The sequence below is a fragment of the Haemorhous mexicanus genome, chromosome 7 (genome assembly GCF_027477595.1).
Source record: "Haemorhous mexicanus isolate bHaeMex1 chromosome 7, bHaeMex1.pri, whole genome shotgun sequence".
Lineage (NCBI taxonomy): Eukaryota > Metazoa > Chordata > Aves > Passeriformes > Fringillidae > Haemorhous > Haemorhous mexicanus.
Genome location: NC_082347.1, coordinates 40160545 through 40179498, shown reverse-complemented (window position 1 = coordinate 40179498; position 18954 = coordinate 40160545). Strand labels below are relative to the sequence as shown.

Sequence of the window (18954 nt, the reverse complement as noted above, 5' to 3'; positions counted from 1 at the left end):
TGCTGAGGCATGAGAAGGGACTAACAGCAGAGTGATAAATATCTGAGTCGTGTTGTCCTAGGTGCAGATTTGCATTAACTCAAATAAATTGATCTGTAAGCTTTTCTAAAACTTAATTAATGCTGCAGAACAAAGCTGGAGATCGATTATCAGCTTGATATCTTGGCACAGATAAAGCTGAACTAAATTAACCATCCAAAAACGTGTGGTATCAATATCACATTGAAATGATTACTGGCACGGGGTGCAAATGGATCCCAGTGTAGCTGAAACACAATCCTTTATTCCCAAATGTGGGAATAAAGTACAGGAGTTCTATCCATAAACTCTAATTCTTCTTTAGCAAAAAGAGCATTTTATACTGAATAAAAAGAGAAACGAGAGACTAGAGATGCACAAACACAGTGAGTGTTCTTCTAAGCCTACTCAGGAGCAGCTGACTATTTTTTTTCTCCAGAACAAGAGAATTTCCTGGTGAGCTGGTGGAGAGCTATCATGAAATTGTTAGTTACTGTCAGGAATTAGGTGGCAGTATTGAATTAGTGAGACAGAGATATAATTTCTGTGTGTCTGGTAACTCTTCAGGTACTTTGGTTTTGCTGCTTTCTTCTGCTCCTTCTCCAGACTGATTTTGCTCCTAGGTTTGCAGTGTAATTAGGTCCTTTTTATTAAAGTCTGTGCAGTGCTGTCTGCATCTTGGAATGGATGCAGAAATGCAGATTCCCTGGTTAGGAAGTTCACACACACAGACAAAATATTCAGAATACATCAATTGGAGAAGTTCTTCTGGAGGAAATATTTAAAATTTCTTTAAATTCACTGATATATTGCAATCTCTGTTTTTTGTAATGCAGATAAGCCTGTAACATTTTATATTAAAGCATCCCAAATGAGAGTCACAGCTCCAAGGCTGCATTCCATGCAAGAAACATAAATTAATTGTGTATTTTATTCATTGCATCTAAATCTCCATAGATCTTCACCTGCTCAATCTGAACTTCCTGCAGCGACAACAAAAACAAATTAAAGGTGTTTCCACTTCAGTCTTGGTGTTAAGGTAGGGATGGAGGGGATGGATGGAGGGATGGATGGATGGATGGATGGATGGATGATGGATGGATGGATGGATGGATTGATGGATGGATGGATGGATGGATGGATGGATGAGGGATGGATGGATGGACGATGGATGGATGGATGATGGATGGATGGATGGATGGATGGATGATGGATGGATGGATGGATGGATGGATGATGGATGGATGATGGATGGATGGATGGATGGATGATGGATGATGGATGGATGGATGATGGATGGATGGATGATGGATGGATGATGGATGGATGGATGGATGGATGGATGATGGATGGATGGATGATGGATGGATGGATGGATGGATGGATGGGTGGATGGATAGATGGATGGATGGATGATGGATGGATGGATGGATGGATGGATGGATGGATGATGGATGGATGGGGGATGGATGGATGGATGGATGGATGGATGGATGGATGGATGGATGGATGATGGATGGATGGATGATGGATGGATGGGGGATGGATGGATGGATGGATGGATGGGTGGATGGATGGATGGATGGATGATGGATGGATGATGGATGGATGGATGGATGGATGGATGATGGATGATGGATGGATGGATGGATGGATGATGGATGGATGATGGATGGATGGATGGATGATGGATGGATGGATGGATGGATGATGGATGGATGGATGATGGATGGATGATGGATGGATGGATGGATGGATGGATGGATGATGGATGGATGGATGGATGGATGGATGATGGATGGATGGATGATGGATGGATGATGGATGGATGATGGATGGATGGATGAGGGATGGATGGATGATGGATGAGGGATGGATGGATGATGGATGGATGGATGATGGATGGATGATGGATGGATGGATGGATGGATGGATGATGGATGATGGATGGATGGATGGATGGATGGATGGATGATGGATGGATGGATGGATGGATGGATGATGGATGGATGGATGGATGGATGGATGGATGGATGATGGATGGATGGATGGATGGATGGATGGATGATGGATGATGGATGGATGATGGATGATGGATGGATGATGGATGGATGGATGGATGGATGGATGGATGGATGGATGATGGATGGATGGATGGATGGGTGGATGGATGGATGGATGGATGATGGATGGATGGATGGATGGATGGATGGATGATGGATGGGTGGGTGGATGGATGGATGGATGATGGGTGGGTGGATGGATGGATGGATGGATGGATGGATGGAGGGATGGATGGATGGATGATGGATGGATGGATGGAGGGATGGATGGATGGACAGATGGATGGGTGATGGATGGATGATGGACGGATGGACAAATGGGTGGATAGATGGTTGGTTGGGTGGATGGATGGATAGATAGATGGATGGATGAATGGATGGATGGTTGAACAGTTCTGTGATTTCCTTTTTATTCGGTGATTTTTCTTTTAATGCTAAACTGCATCCCATGGGAGCTAAAAATACACAAGTGTTTGTCTTATTGCCAGCACCATCTTCTCCATCATTCCCTGATTCTCCTAAAAGCATTCCAGGCTTCCCACCAGCCTTCCAGACAGTGTTGTTTAAAGGGAATGGCTCCACTGGAAGGTTTTCCAGTGCTATTTGCCTCATTTCAAAGTGCCCAGTTAATGCTGTAAGAGGCCAGAGGCTGCCACAGACTTCAATCTCTGCTCCAGCAAGGCATTAAAAACTTTCCAAGACAGGAACAGAGTATCCCAGAGATGAGTTTAGATCTCTTCAATCGATTGTATTGATCAAACACTGCTCCATTTTAAACTCTGAGTCAGATAGCCCCAATTTGTTTATAAAAGGGTCTCTTTGAAGGTAGTCTTAATTAAGTAGAGGGAAACGAGCCTGTCATTGATGAGAGGAGAGCAAGATGGGCAGCTAAATAAATATCCCACCACCAAAAACATCTGCTGGTGGTAAAGCTTTTCAAGAGAATGATTTGGGAATCACAGAAAATGAAGGTATTTGTCCTTTGATCAAGGACTCCTCCTCAATTCCCAAGGGGATAACAGACAGCTCCTCGCTGGCTGTACCCATGGAATGGCAATGAGGGTGTGCATGCAGTGCACTGGGAAATTCAGCCTCAAAAATGTCATTTATACAAATGTTTGGGGACTGCCCTGCACCAGGACACCCATTCCCAGCAGGGCCTCAAGGAGCTGCTGGGATTCATGGAAACCACACGAGTCCTGTGACTCGTGGGGGGCTGGATTATAAATGACAAACAGCATCTCCTGCTGAGCTAAGAACTGATCACAAAAATGGGAATAAATTGGATTTCACCTCTCCCATGCAGCTGCTTTGGGTGTGGTGGGCACAGGACCCTGTAGGCTTCATTACACTTTGTAATAAAATACTACAGACTCCAAATCTTCCCCCTCTGAAGGTAATTCTGTCACAGAGTATTTAGGAATATTGGCTGATTGTGGCTTGTTGCTTCATTTTTGCAGTTCCTTTGAAGTCATCAATATCCCAGGTTCATTTGGTGGCAGAGCTAGCTCAGGGGAGAGGAGAAGGATGTGTCATGGATTCAATTCCACAGCTAACTGCTTATTGGGACTCTGATCCTCTAACCCTTAATCAAGGCAAACTGCTGGCCTTGGCAAGACAGGGGGAAATGCTCCAGGAGGCTTCTTTGAGTTGTTTTCATCCTGTTGCTCATTATTTGAAGATTATATATCCAGTAAGTGCAATAATAGGGGGTTGTTTTTATGTCCCTGCAAGAGTCATCAAGGACATCTAACAGGAAGGAAAGGCTTTCCCATAAAGTGCAGGGAATTGCTTCCCAGCTCCAGGACCAGCTTGTGGAGCTTTTATTTCCATTTCTTTTATTAACTATTAATAATGATATATGCTCTTTGAAGTACACTCTGTTTACACATAAAGAGCATAATGGAACAGCAATGATGAGGCAGAAGGTAAATCTGGGTTTCTAAACAAAACATTGTTAAATGATAAAGTAGTACAAAAGCAAAGAAAATGCAAGGAAAAAATTGGTCAGCTGGGATGCTGTTGCTGCCTTTTGGGACTCTGTGAAGATTGCTGACTAGATTAGATTAAAACCACCACAGCACATAATTAAATTTTCATGGGAAATATTAATTTTAAATATTGATGACAGTCTTTTCTTTCAAACTACTTAAAAAAAATAACTGTAGCAGCTCAGTGGTATCAGGAAATGCAGTGGCACAAGTGACAGCTAGGACAGGTCATTTCCATCCTGTGCCAGCAGAAAGTGTTGGCAAACCCAGCTCTGTTGGGATTTGGGGTGGGATGGCACCAGTGTCACCTCTGTGGGACAGCTTCCCCAAGGTGTGGTCACACTTTGCCATGAGGTCAATTAAGAGCTAAATAAGAGGCACAGGGTGTGTAAGATCCACAGCCAGAGTGGATTTTTGCATGGGGCCTTCACCTCAAACTGCTGAAGATTTGAGAAATTGTCCAAATGACAGAGGAGGCCAAGGAGCTGCTCTGAGCCCCTCTGGAGCCAGACTGGGACACCTGGGGGGGGCTCACCTGGAGAAAGGAAGGCTCCAGGGAGAGCTCAGAGCCCCTGCCAGGGCCTGAAGGGGCTCCAGGAGAGCTGGAGAGGGACTGGGGACAAGGGATGGAGGGACAGGACACAGGGAATGGCTTTAAACTGACAGTGGGCAGGGCTGGGTGGGAGACTGGGAATTGGGAATTGTTCCCTGGCAGGGTGGGGATGGATGGGATGGAATTCCCAGAGCAGCTGGGGCTGCCCCTGGATCCCTGGCAGTGCCCAAGGCCAGGCTGGATGGGGTTTGGAGCAGCCTGGGACAGTGGGAGGTGTCCCTGCCATGGCAGGGGGTTGGAAGTGAATTCTCTTTTTTGGCTTTTCCAACCCAAACAATTCTGCACTTCCTCTGACAGGCAGTGCCTTCCCTGACGGGATGGAGAAGTTGTTTTTGCAGACAGCCCTTATTGCACTCTAGACTGCTCTCTCCTGCTCTCTGCCTGACATCTCCCTCACCGTGCCCTCACGGAGCCTCCAAGGACCATGGAAAAATACACACCATAAATGAGAGTTCTGCAACTCCCTGCTGCAGCTCAGTCCCTCCCTGCTGCTGGCCAGGGAGCCTCTGCCTTTGTGGGGTTCCTGCTCCCACACCTCCAGCTCTGCCTGGCTTTGCCAAGTTCTGCTCCCAAAGCCACAGCAAGGAGCAGATCAGGGGCAGAGGGGTGATGTGCAGGGGAGGAACTGCAGGTAGCAATAGGTTTGTTGGTTTTGTTCCTTTTTAAGGGTCTCAGGAACCATGAATTGCCTCAAGCAGTGGGGCTTTTTTAAGTTTTACCTGAAAGGCAAGAAAAGCAGTGCTGTGTTACCTGGAAGGTAAAATGTAAAGGGGGAAAAAAGCATTTATAGGGTTTGCATATGCAGTTATTGAGGATATAATTTAAAGAGCAAACAGAAAGCAGAAAGGAGGAATGTTAGACAGAAACAAGGAGAAAACAAAGAGCAGAAGTGAGACTCCTTTCAGTGGATGCAAAATGTTGGCACTGAAGCCAACGCTCTGCCACCTTCTTCATCTCATTTGTCCCAGAGAAATCCTCAGGACTGAGCTCCATGAGAGTCACCAGTGCAGGAGGAAGTAAATCCTGTGGGAAAACACGTGGTGAGGATCTTACAGAGCCCACCCTGGTGGTGTGGGGGGAGTGACCACCTTCCTCCCATCCCTACAGCAGCTTGAAAACCCCAGACAGGTTTCATTTAACCTGGAACTGTGGAAACTGAAATTATCAATGAGAAAAAAGACCACTAAGAAATTGTAGTAGAGTTGTTTTATTGTTGGGACAGCTTTGCTCTTCTCCAGAACTCACTGTCAAAAGCATCAGCACTGCCAGGCACAAGAGCCAAAGGAATGCCAGCACAGAACCATGGAATGATTTGGGTTGGAAGGGACCTTAAAGCTCATCTTGTCCCACCCCTGCCATGGCCAGGGACACTTCTGCAGCCCAGCTTGATAAAAACTCACTGCCAGCACCTGGATCTGCTGCTGAACCTCCAGAAAAGCACTGAGCTCAGAGGAGATCCTGCTGGGAATTCAGCCCAGCCCTGGGAGCTGCAGCAGTGCCTGCTCCAGGACAGAGCCCCTGACCTGCAAGGGGCTCTGGCTGTGCCCACTCTTGTCCTCCCTGCTGTGGGTGCCAAGGAATTCCCCTGAATCCATGCAGGAGGAAATCTGGTGGAGTGCTGCTGCCTTTGGATCCATTCCTGGCCCCCACTCTGGGTGCCAGGGCCCACCAGACGAGGTGAGGACACAAATGCATCTTCTGGGCCAAACCTTGGCCACAAAAGTTGGTGGCAGAAAACTCTCTGATTTCCCTTGGCTGGTTCAGAGGGGTCAGGATTTTTACCTCAGTTTAAAAAAAAACCCTAAACCCAACAAGAATTTCCCTTGACAACCTGCACTCCCCTGAAACGGTGAGAATAACAGAGAGCAATTAACAGAATATGTTATTTTATTTTGATTGATGGCTGGGCTGAAGAAAAACACTGGAATTTTTTTTTCATTGAGGTTAATGTGCCTCATTCAAACAACTAAAAAATAAACAATCGCCCCCTGGTTTTTTCCTATGACATTTTTTGTTAGGATTCCTTGCAGTGGGAGCCAGACCTTGTCTCTGTTGCTATGGAAGTCTTGTCTTGAGCTTTACCAGAGAAAAGAGTTTAAAAATGTAAATGGGAGATTGACTCAAAAGATATTCATTGTTGCTACAAAGTGCATTGTAATTTCATTCTTTGCTTCCTATATATCTTCTTAATGTCAGAATAGACTTGTAATGTAAATTTCAAACTTAGAACAGAATTTTTACATCAGAAAATAATTATCTCGGTAATTATTTGAGATTTTTTTTTAAAGTGTGGCCAAGGGAGACTTGTAAGGAGACTTGTGAAGGAGGAGAGAACAGTGCACAACTCACTGGGTTTATCAGTCCAGGGAGTAAAAATATCCTGAGTTTTTAAAAACTTCTTTTTAATTTATGTCCCTTGAAGAGAAAAAAAAACATTATTTCAAGGAGCTTGGAGTTTCTCAGTTAGGAATGATACTCAAAAAAATTAGATTTAAAGCTAAGCCCATTTTGACTTAAACATTCTGGATTGTTGAGAAGGGAGGAATATTATTTTGTATTTGTAGACTAAATTGGAATCTTTGGAGCAAGTACCCTGGAAACTTCATTTTTTTTTTTTAAACTGCATACATGACTTGATTTCTGTTGGGTTTTTAGTTGGATTTTTAAAGCAATATTTGTCTCAAATCCATGAGGAAAAAAACCAGCTCTGAAATTGGCTGTGAAATTGAATTATGAGAATATTGGGGATAAATTAGCAATGAATTATTTCAGGCAGAGTGATGCTGGATAGACAGACAGGTGTGGATTGATAGATCTCCAGATTATTTATTAATTATTATTTATTCAGGGATTGGAAACCCATTTGGCATATTCTCCTGAACTGCCCTGGAATCAGAGCAAAACTGTTCAGCCAGGGAAGTACAGAGGGACTAAATCTGGAGTTCTGATATTTGTGCTGGGAATCTCCAGGGTTCTGGCTGCTGCATACAGAGACTCCTTGGAGCAATTAAATTTCTGTCTCACTCTTGATTGCATCAGAAAGGTGGGGCAAGCACCACATGGGAAAATGCAGTAGTGGAGTCTCTCTGATAATCAGATTTGTGTTCCTAAGCTCCACAGAAACTTTTGAAAATGGATTATAAGCTGCTTGGTCACTTAGATAACATAATGATTTCTTGGGAAAATACCCTGAAACACCCACTAACCCAGAAATAGTTTTAGCCAACGATGGACAATGGGAGAAAAAGGAAGAAAAACCCATTCTCTGGCTCTGCCATGGCTTTTGAAGCTCCCTAAATTCCAGCTTGGTGCTACTCTTGGAACCTCTTTGCTTTCCTTTGTTTATTTGGACACGACTTCACGCCTGTGACCTTATTTTGTTCAGTCACCAACATAACAAACCAGGTTTTTTATGCATGATCTGCTCATTAGTGGCTGCTTCAAACACCCCATCTCCTGCTACATAATCCAATTTTAAGAATAATTGGGAAAATGATGTCGAGTAATTAGCATTCCAAAATCTGGTTTAATCCGTGTGGCTCTGGGTCAGCTGGGGAGAAGCAATTTCAATTAGTGAGGAATTGCCTGGGCTGGGGGAGCAGGAGGGGGTGTTACACAACCCTCCTGTTGGTTTTTGGGGTCTTTTTTTAACTTTTGTTGAGGTTGGGACTGAGGGTATTCAAGACAATAGTTTGTGTTTGGACTTAGGTGTTTATTATTTTTATTTATGTTATGGTTTTATAGGTGGTGAGCTTTGTAGTGCTTTACTGATAAGGTACAAGAAATGGTTAACAATTTTTTTGCTACAAGGTTTTTTCAAGGTTAAACTATCTAATTGAGAAATGATACTTAAATTTTTTTTTACTTTTAATTTAATAACTAATTACTTGAAGTCCACAAAGCCGACATTTTTGTTTAATTATAAAGTGTTATCTAAACTTATGATGAAGAAGGAAAAAGAAGGTGAAGAAGAAGGAAGAAGGAGGTAAAGGATTAGTTTCTAACAACTCCCTTGGCCAAACCACTCCAGGATCTTCCAGAAAACTCAGCCTTGCCAGGGACTGGCTTGGCAGAGCCTCACCCTGAGATGTCTCAGATCTGGGAGGATCTGATCCTGCACCTTTGGAAGCCTGAGGGAGTTTAGCAATTCCCTTGGAGCTGACTGCTGGGTTAATTTGGGCTGGCAGGGGCTGGGGCTGGGCTCATTAGGGCTGCTCTGTGTGTGGGGGGAAGTGCAGGGGATGCTCTGGCCACACACCAACGCCAGGAATGTCACAGGAGCAGAATTCCCCCCGGAGCCTCTTGACAGCCAGCCTGGGAATGCTCCTCCTCAAAACCTGGCACTGCACGAGGAGATGCTTTGCCCTGAGATCTTCCCCTGTCAGGAGAAGCATCTGGAAAAAAACAGGAGTGAGAAAAACTTCTGAACAGACAGATGAGAGCAGACATTAGTAAGGTTGGAAATATCCTTATAAAGCTGTCCTGTGTGGAGAAATGGAGATTTTTATTGCTATGCAAATTGCTGTTATGTACAAGTCTCACAGGCTGCAGTGGAGATGAATCATTTAAATTGACTTAATCACTACATATTCTGTTAAAGGCTTATCTGAGAATCTCATTAAGTGCCACTGCTAATGGCTGGCATGTTTAGGCCGTTGTTTTAAAACTCAAAAGTCACCGAGTTTCCTGTCTGACAGAGAAACAAAACCCCAGGAGCTCGACAGCCTGACTTTTTATTTTGGATGCTTCACTTAAAAACTCCTCGGAGAGAAAGAGTGACAGCATAGGGATTTATGATTTCACTTCAAGGTATTCCACAATCCAGCCTGAGAAAGTCTCAGCATTTTCTTAAGCTATTTAAAATAGAATGACTTAGGGCTTCTGAGTGTCCCATTTCTGACTTGTTGCTCGTGCACTCTCCAGTCACATTCATGGGGATGCACCTGGAGCTCTCACCATGGAGAAATCCCACTGGCTCCCATTTTTCCATCCCCATTAGGTTTAATTGTGCTGGCTAATACAAGGATTTAGGGGATCAGCTTGGGCAATATTTCTTAATGATATAAAGTAGCATAGGAGCACAGAGCTTGAAGCAGAGGATTGAATTCTCAGGCTTAATGAGATACGGGGCTCTGGCTTATCTATTCAGGCAGGGATTTTTATTGACAGCAGGAGCATGAATGCCAGCTTTGGAAATCAAGTGAATACAGCAGCTACCCAGAAGATCACCTTGACTGCAGCTCCTGCTGTCAGATGCCCAATCTGCCAGGAAGCTTCTGCATTATCCCCAGCCTCAGTCCAAATTTGAAATCCAAAGGTTTCAGCTCATCCCTCCCATTTTCTTCCTCTGCAGAGCAGCTGGCACACGGACCTGCCTCTGTCCTCCCAATCTTCTTTTCCCTCCCTCAGTGATTTTCCACTTTGCACCCCTACACACCTTCTCCCCTCGCTTGTTGCAATTGGTTTTATGCAAAATGGGTTTAATCCTTCCTGAGCCACATCCCTGTGCCAGCACATGGCTGGAGGAATGCAGACACATCACAGAATTCCACAGGCTGCTTTGGCTTGGGGAGAACCTTAAAACAGCTCATTACACACCCTGGGACACCTTCCACCATCCCAGGGTGCTCCAAGCCCAGTGTCCAGCCTGGCCTTGGGCACTGCCAGGGATCCAGGGGCAGCCCCAGCTGCTCTGGACACCCTGTGCCAGGGCCTGCCCACCCTGCCAGGGAACAATTCCTTCCCAATATCCCATCTAAACCCACCACAAACTCATTGAATTCTTACTGCTCAGAAGCAGGGGGGTGTATTTTACAAACCCAGCAGCAATGCAGTGTCTGCACCCCAACAATTTTATTCCTGTGGTTCCAGTGGGGCTGGTTTGGGTTTGGCTTAGCCTGAGGGTGGGATGTGGGCATGGATCTGTGCTGGACATGGCATCTAAGGGATGGCACAGTGACACCATGGCACCCAGCCCTGGGGTCAGGGTGCAGGGGTGGGACCTCAGGGGTCCTGGGGGTGCTGAGCACCCTCTGCCAAGATCAGTGGGATCAGGACACGGCCCCAAAGGCACAGAGGGCAGCCAGGCCTCTCAGAGCCAGGTTTTTATTTCTGGAGATCACATGGTGCTGACAAACCTGTCAGAAACATCCAGGCACTACCAGTGGCTCTAAAGGCAGTGTGAATTCACACCCAACCCCGGTGCAGCCCTCCAGCTCCTGGCAGATTGCCAGGGCAGCCTTTGCTGTTGGCCCCCAGTTGCTCATCTTTAATGAGAAAGGCATCAGTCCCCCCCAGCAGCCAGGGAGGAGAATTTCCCTGCATGAGCTGCACAAAGATGGCACTGCACACTGCTGTCCTACCCAGGGCTAGGGATTCTGCTCCCAGGGTCACTGGTATTTCCTGAAAAATCCTCTTTGCCCAGGATTTTCTCCTGGGAAGCTGAGAAGCCTCAGAGAGGAATGAAAACAAGAATGATCTGATTGCTGCTCCTGCCTTTGCTGCTTTGGAATGTGGCTGTGACATTGTTTACCAACAGGTGAATGTTTGATTGGTTCCATGGGAATTGTTTTTAATTGATGACCAATCACAGCCAGCTGCGTCAGACTCTCTGAGTAGTCAGGGGTTTTTTATTATTCATTCTTGTTAAGCTTTCTGGTCTATCTTTTCTCTTTCTTTAGAATAGTTTTAGTGTAGCATAATATAATATAATAAATATAATATAATGTAATATAATATAATATAATATAATATAATATAATATAATATAATATAATATAATATAATATAATACAACATAATACAACATAATACAACATAATACAACATAATACAACATAATATAATATAATATAATATAATATAATATAATATAATATAATAATATAATATAATATAATATAATATAATATAATATAATATAATATAATATAATATAAATCAGCCTTCTGAGAACAAGGAGTCAGATTCTCATCTCTCACCTCGTCCTGGGGACCTCACAAACACCACATCCCAGCACTTGGCTGGCTCCTTGGTTCCTTTTCCAGCCCACTGAGCAACTGCAGAAATGGGATTTGTAGGATTAAAACAATAGGGTGTTTTGGAACCGAAATTCAGAGTTCTTGTGTGTGTTCAAGTGATAATCCCTGGATAAAAAATGGAGTTTAACTGTCCTGTGTACATTGCCTCTTTGCAAATATTGTATTTCTTCCCATTTCACTGGCTACTGGGTACATTTGCTGCTCTGTAAAGAATATCACAGAGAAAAGTAATTCTTGGGGGCAAAATCCCAGGCTTGGTCATCCCTACAAAAACATTTGGGGGAAGAATAACTCTAGAAATTCCTCCTGTTTGCAGCTTGATTGCTTCTTGGAGTGAAATGTTAATAATGCAGCAGTGGGCAGAGAGGGTCGATACTGAGGTAATGTGTATTTATGGGCTCTGTGTCCAAATGATCCTTAGTGCATGGTTATTTGAAAATAAATAGTGTATTGATTGAAACAGCTACGGCACAAAATGGGCTTTCAACACGTGGGGAGAGCTGATAATTACTGGGAATATTTTTCCTTGTTGTTAATGCATCAATGAGTCTGTTTTTAGCTCTTTTGTATAGAAAGGCAAATCCACTCACAACAATATGATAATTGGTATAGGTTTTTTTAAATATTATATATATCAGGGTTTTCTGCATCAGTTTGAAAATTCTGTGATGAAAATACAATATTCACACCTATTTCCCATCACTGGGATGTTTCCATAGTCTCATTTCAACACAGTCAATGCCACTTTGAAAGAGGTTTTAAATGGCATTTAATGTAGCCATCCTAGTAATATTCCATTAAAACCACATAACCTTCTGCCATGGGAAAAATCAACAGGATGAGCTGCAAGTAGTGGAATTTAGAGAGTTCAATACCCAGCTCTTAAAACTCTCCATTTTGGAGGGGGTGAAGTCTTCATGGCAATATTTTTGGGACATAAATGAAAATTATGTGAAAGATGAAAAAAGGGAGGAAAACCCCATGGAAAGAACAAAGCAGGGTTACAGAAGAAGAGATTCCCCTTGGTGATTTGATGGATCCTGACCTCATACTCAGTTTCCCTCGTATTCTAAAGCCAACAGATAAAATTCCTACACAGACAGAAAGAGCTGACGTAGCTCATCGGGTAAATATCTGATTAAAAATTTAATTCAGGTCTGAAAAAGCTGGGCTGGGTTGAAAATTTGGAGTTTCAAGCAGGAAGTACAGCGAGAACTTATTGCTTGTTTCCTTTTATCCCAAAATTGCACATGAAAAATTAAAGGTTCTTTTTAAAAGATTTAATAACTCCATTCCAGGCTGCAGGCAGTCAAATCGGGCTTTCCCTAAATATCTAAGATGTTGAGATGTTTGAACCAAATATTTGGTATTGATATTTACCTATGGAATACTCATCCCAAATATTTGGTGTTGACTCTGCAGAGGGATGTAAATATTGACCTGCAAAGCTGAGCTGGGGATGAGGAAGATATTTTGTTTTGTCTTACGCTCAGCAAGCACCACAGCTCCCCACATCACTGCCCAGCCCTTGCATTCTGCAAGGGAGAAAATGCACATTAAGGAAGTTTGAGGACGTGTTCACTGTCCACAGGGCCACACACCCAAGGTGTAACACATCCTCCTCCCCCTGCCTTTGCCCCTTACTCTTTAGATCCTTTTCAATGAAGTCACAGCTAGGAAAACCACATTATTGTCTCCTCTAGGCACTTTTCTCAAGTGCCATTAAAATCTATAGCATTCTGTCCCTTGGCCTCTTCTATAATTCATAAGTATTTTGTAGTTGTGATCTTTTATATTAAGAACTTCCAAACCCCCCTAAACTATCAACTTCAATCCCACTTAATTGCCTGCCTGCAGCATCAGAAAGCAAAAAGGATGAATCATTTATTCATTTAGAAACCTTCTCTCCACAGCACATCCAAGCTTTGTAGATTTAAGAACAACTTCCCTAATACCCATAAGTTTAAAAGGAGAATGTTTATAAGACAGAGCTGTAAGCACTTCCCAGGCAATTGAGGTATTTTTCCCTTTTTATGTGCCATTTTGGTAATTCAGATGCCAGCTAATGGCTGGTTTTGGATAGGAAGGCTCAGGGTAAGAGGGCATTTGTCGAGGCAGTTGTAAAGGCAGCCCAGATTCTGTAATTGCCAGTGCAAGGCTGCCTGCAGCAGCTGCAGCACTCCAGCCCTGTTTATTGATCCCTGTGATTCAGTGTTTGTGCTCACGGGCACGAGTCAGCACTTTCACAGACCAGCACGGGGGCTGAAGGATCAATCGCTCCTTCCCCCTCCCGATCCATTTTAATTGGGGTATCAAAGGTGCTCTAATCCTCTCTCAGGTCAGGAGATGTATTTGAAGCTGGGACAAAGCTGTGCAATAAAAGCAGAGAGATTCCCCTCTGCAGATCTGAAGGAAAATCTCCTCGTTCCAGGAACCCACCCCAAAGCAGCAGCCAGCGATGCTGAGCTCGCTTTAAGTGGTTACAGCAACCAACTCAATAAATAAAGTGGTTCACTTCCCTCACCTCTCCCTTGGCAGCACTGCAGGACTGAAAGGCAAACTGCAGGACAATGGTGCTCCAGGGAAATTATTAAGTTCAGACTCAGAGTCTTTATTTTGACATTCAGGAACAAGGCAGAGCGCAGACATGTTACCAGGCATGTGAGGGCTGAGCTCAGGTGAACTTGAGCTGTGTCTTTTTCTTCTTTTGTAATAAATTCTCTTCCCTCACCGTGTTTAACCAATGAGAAATAATTCTAAGGGAAAAGAAAAGATGATTCCCAGAACAGCTGCTGGCTGTTGCACTTGATGGAGAGGTGTAATCAGAGAGTTGGGACAGCAGCTTGTGAAAACACAGGATGGCTCTGTGGTGGGACTGGGGGTTTTTCCCCTTTGGTTTAGAGCTTTGTCACCTCTGCTTTTAGCCATGCAGGGTATTAAGGCTTTCACATTCCCTCTGGAAGGTTGGTCTGTCAGTTCTTAGGATTTCCTGGCACACATCCCATGGAGAGAGCATGGATCCTATGGAGAGAGTAAGGAGATTTCTCCAAGGCTGCTGCCCTGGTGCACATCAGGAAAATGCACCTGAGACTGCTGGAGTGACTTCTCCCACCTAGCTTGGGTTTTCTCCATCCTCTGGTCCTAAGAACTCTTCCAAGGAAGTTGAAATTGCTAAATCCACGTGCTCCAGGCTTTCTTCCATCTGAAGAAAACATCTTGCCCTCACTGACACTGCCTTCCAGGGGAACTCAGAAATGGCCCTGGAGAGCCAAGAGAGGATTTTATCTGGGAAAGAGGTTAGGAGATTTTAGGCTGCCCAGCTGGCACTTGAGGTGGAAGAAAGGCAGAAAGAGCCACAGCTGCTCTTACTCCTGATGGGTTGCAAGCAAGAGGTGAGGAGAGCCAGGTGGAGACCTTGATCCAGAGAGGAGCTGTGTGAACAAAAGAGCCCCAATTCAGGGGTTGCACAGGAGAGGTGCAGAGTTTGCCCCAGAGTTTTTTGGGTCATGGCTGAGTGGGGAGGACAGCCCCTGCTGGCAGGAGGGGTGGCATCCTGGCTGTCCCCATGCCAGGAGGGACAGAGAGGGGCTGCCACCCCAGGCACCTCTGCCAGTGGGAAGGTGAAGGGAGAGCTCCCTGCCCTAATTAATTTGGAGCAGCCTGCAGATAAATCAAGGCTGAAAATGCATCCCTTGGAGCTTGGAGTTTACATTCCAGGCACGGATTTATCCCGAGCCTCAGAACGGCTCCAGCAGCACTGACTCACGGCAAGGGCAGCTCCTCCTGGCTCCCACAGGTGGCACACCTGGAGGCACAGGGTTTGGGACCTGCTGTAAGCTCCATTCCCTACTTATTCGGGAGGAAATCACTTCTCAAGCCTCTACAAGAGGCTGCTGGTGAAGGGGGAGCCCAGGCAGCTGCTGTGTTCCAGGGAAAATGCTGCTCCAGCAGCCAAAGATCCATGGATGGTCTCAGCTTTCCCTGGGCTGCAAAGGACATAGATGTGGAGCCACAAACCAGGAGCAGAAAGGAGGGTGGGTTTGTTTTTTAATGTGTGATTCACCAGGTTTATTTTCTTTGAGAATTGGGGATGGTTTTGCATTTTGACCATTTCAGAACAGTTTCATGCTGTGCTGGGGGAGCAGAGAGATGTGAACCAGAAAAACTGTGCTCAAAGGTGCTCAATATCAGACCTGGAGAACCTCACACAGAAAAGCATAAATGCACAAAATTCTGAATAATTTGATTCCCCAAATTTTCCTTCAAAACTGACAAATTGTCCTCATTTAATTTTGCATTTCATTGCAACTGCAGCACTGGACTCATGTTAGTGATTTTAGATTAAAAAGGCTTCTATCTACACAAATTGGGTAGCACATCCTGCCACCCTATTTACACCCAGAAACAGGCAAAGATTTGAGATCTTATTAAACACATTTGAAGTGAAGTTTGAAGTGGTGAATCTGTGACAGGGATTTATGAAGATGGGAGCCCCGAGTGGAAAAAGTATCTGAGTAAATAAAATAATTAGGGAAAAAGTGTCAGCACACGAAGCAGGGGAGGGACAGACTAAGAGAGGAAAAGCAAAAAGCAGCTTGGCTGGGCTGGGAACACACAGCAGGTGTTTGGATAGCAAACAGGCATTAGTGGATGATTTTATGGCAAGCCTACAGTGAAATGAGGGAATGCTGCAGATGGAGGTGAGCTGATGGACAGAGGTAGGTGCCTTTAAAAATTATCATGCACAGGAAGAGGGGATTGGAGGCAGAGCTGCCATGAAACTGCAGAGATGGATGCAGAAGCATCGGCCAGGAGAAGGAGGGGAAGTGGATCACGGGCTCCCCGCGGAGACAGCGATTATCACTTCCAGATAACTTTAATAGTCCGAGTCCTTGAAATGCTGTTATCAGGAGAAGGAGCTTGAAATGCAGTCCGAGATAAAGGGAATTCCGTCAGGAGCGGAGTGAGAGCCTCCAAGACTCGGGCTGGGGCGGCTGCACTGGGTGCCAGCCCCAGCACCCATCCCCAGGCTCGGGCTGGATCTTCTCTGGGTGCCAGCCCCAGCACCCATCCCCAGGCTCAGGCTGGATCTTCTCTGGGTGCCAGCCCCAGCACCCATCCCAAGGCTCAGGCTGGATCTGCTGCTCTGGGTGCCAGCCCCAGCCCCAGCACCCATCCCAAGGCTCGGGCTGGATCTTCTCTGGGTGCCAGCCCCAGCCCCAGCACCCATCCCCAGGCTCGGGCTGGATCTTCTCTGGGTGCCAGCCCCAGCACCCATCCCCAGGCTCGGGCTGGATCTGCTGCTCTGGGTGCCAGCCCCAGCACCCATCCCCAGGCTCAGGCTGGATCTGCTGCACTGGGTGCCAGCCCCAGCACCCATCCCCAGGCTCGGGCTGGATCTGCTGCACTGGGTGCCAGCCCCAGCACCCATCCCCAGGCTCGGGCTGGATCTTCTATGGGTGCCAGCCCCAGCACCCATCCCCAGGCTCGGGCTGGATCTTCTCTGGGTGCCAGCCCCAGCCCCAGCACCCATCCCAAGGCTCGGGCTGGATCTGCTGCTCTGGGTGCCAGCCCCAGCACCCATCCCCAGGCTCAGGCTGGATCTTCTCTGGGTGCCAGCCCCAGCACCCATCCCAAGGCTCGGGCTGGATCTTCTCTGGGTGCCAGCCCCAGCCCCAGCCCCCATCCCAAGGCTCAGGCTGGATCTGCTGCTCTGGGTGCCAGCCCCAGCACCCATCCCCAGGCTCGGGCTGGATCTTCTCTGGGTGCCAGCCCCAGCACCCATCCCCAGGCTCAGGCTGGATCTTCTCTGGGTGCCAGCCCCAGCCCCAGGCTCGGGCTGGATCTTCTCTGGGTGCCAGCCCCAGCACCCATCCCCAGGCTCAGGCTGGATCTGCTGCTCTGGGTGCCAGCCCCAGCCCCAGCACCCATCCCCAGGCTCAGGCTGGATCTGCTGCTCTGGGTGCCAGCCCCAGCCCCAGCACCCATACCAAGGCTGAGTTTGGGGCAGATTTTCTTTGAGTTCTCTGACTAAACTTGCCAGGTTTGCAGTTTCCCTCTGACAAACAGGATTTGAGCAAGTGACCTGGAAGTGGTTAGAGGACAGAAGTGTCCTGGGTTTGTTCTGTGCTTATTTTACCTGTTTAGAAATTAAAATCCAAACTCTTTGGAAAGGGCTCTCCAAGACTCTTATCCTTGCTTTACATAGGTGATTTATGTAGCTATACAATTATATATACATATATGTACAATTTTAATACCTTCATATTGACATCAATATATACATATACAGATATATAATTATACACATATATCATTATATATATGTATATAAATACACATATATGTATATTTACATATGTATATATAATGTATACACATATATATAATGTATACACATATATACATTATATATACACCTATATATACATTTGTGTATATACATTCATATTGACATTTATATATACATATACATATATTTTATAATGGATATATAATTTTATAAATATAAATTATATAAATATAAATTATATAGTATAACATAATGTATAATATAAATACAATATATTTGTATTACATATTATATAACAATATAATCTATAAGATAAATAAAATATATTTGTACTGTAGAATATAATTTATTATAGTAATAATGTAATATAATATTACTATAATAATTATAAATAACATCATTTATTATATTATATAATAACATCAATATATCATGATAAAATCTATTATATTATTTATAATATAAATTATATACTACTATGAATTGTGCTCTGGAACCTCTGCCCTACCATTTAATCCTCTGATAGATTTATTGCCTATTTATTGTTTGTTATGTTGCCTGTGGTGCATGTACTCCTCATTTCCCTTTCTTTCCTCATGGATATGATGACCCCAGCTATTTTCTCCCCTGTTACAGCATTCATTTCTCCTCTCCAACCTGATGCATCAGAAATCCCAGTCGTGGTTGGGAAGCAATCAGAGAGAAAGCCCCCTGTGAGCTGAAGGCAGGGCTCTGCTGGTAACTGTGCTGTCCTGTTCCCGGGGTGTGGTGTCCTGCAGGCTGCTCCCATCAGGAGCAGACAGTGCTGCCAGAGCTGTGCCACCCTCTGATGAGCCCCCCTGGGTTCCCAGGGAATGTTCCCACCCCCATCTCCCTGGGCAGAGCAGGGCTGGGGCTGTCAGAGCCCCCTCACCCCGACGCAGTGCTCAGTACCAGG

At 45.1% G+C, this 18954-nt stretch overlaps 1 protein-coding gene across 4 annotated transcripts in view; it reads left to right on the top strand.

Moving 5' to 3' along the window:
- The window catches only part of C7H10orf90 (chromosome 7 C10orf90 homolog), a 103131-nt gene that overhangs the window by 8960 nt on the left and 75217 nt on the right, over positions 1–18954 (top strand). For 2 of the 4 annotated variants that reach the window (XM_059852212.1, XM_059852209.1), the window contains exon 2: positions 976–1057. The exons of the other annotated variants lie outside the window; for them this stretch is intronic. The gene's annotated coding sequence lies outside the window, so the exon portion shown is untranslated. The remainder of the gene's footprint in view (positions 1–975; positions 1058–18954) is intronic. 4 annotated transcript variants of the gene reach the window in all.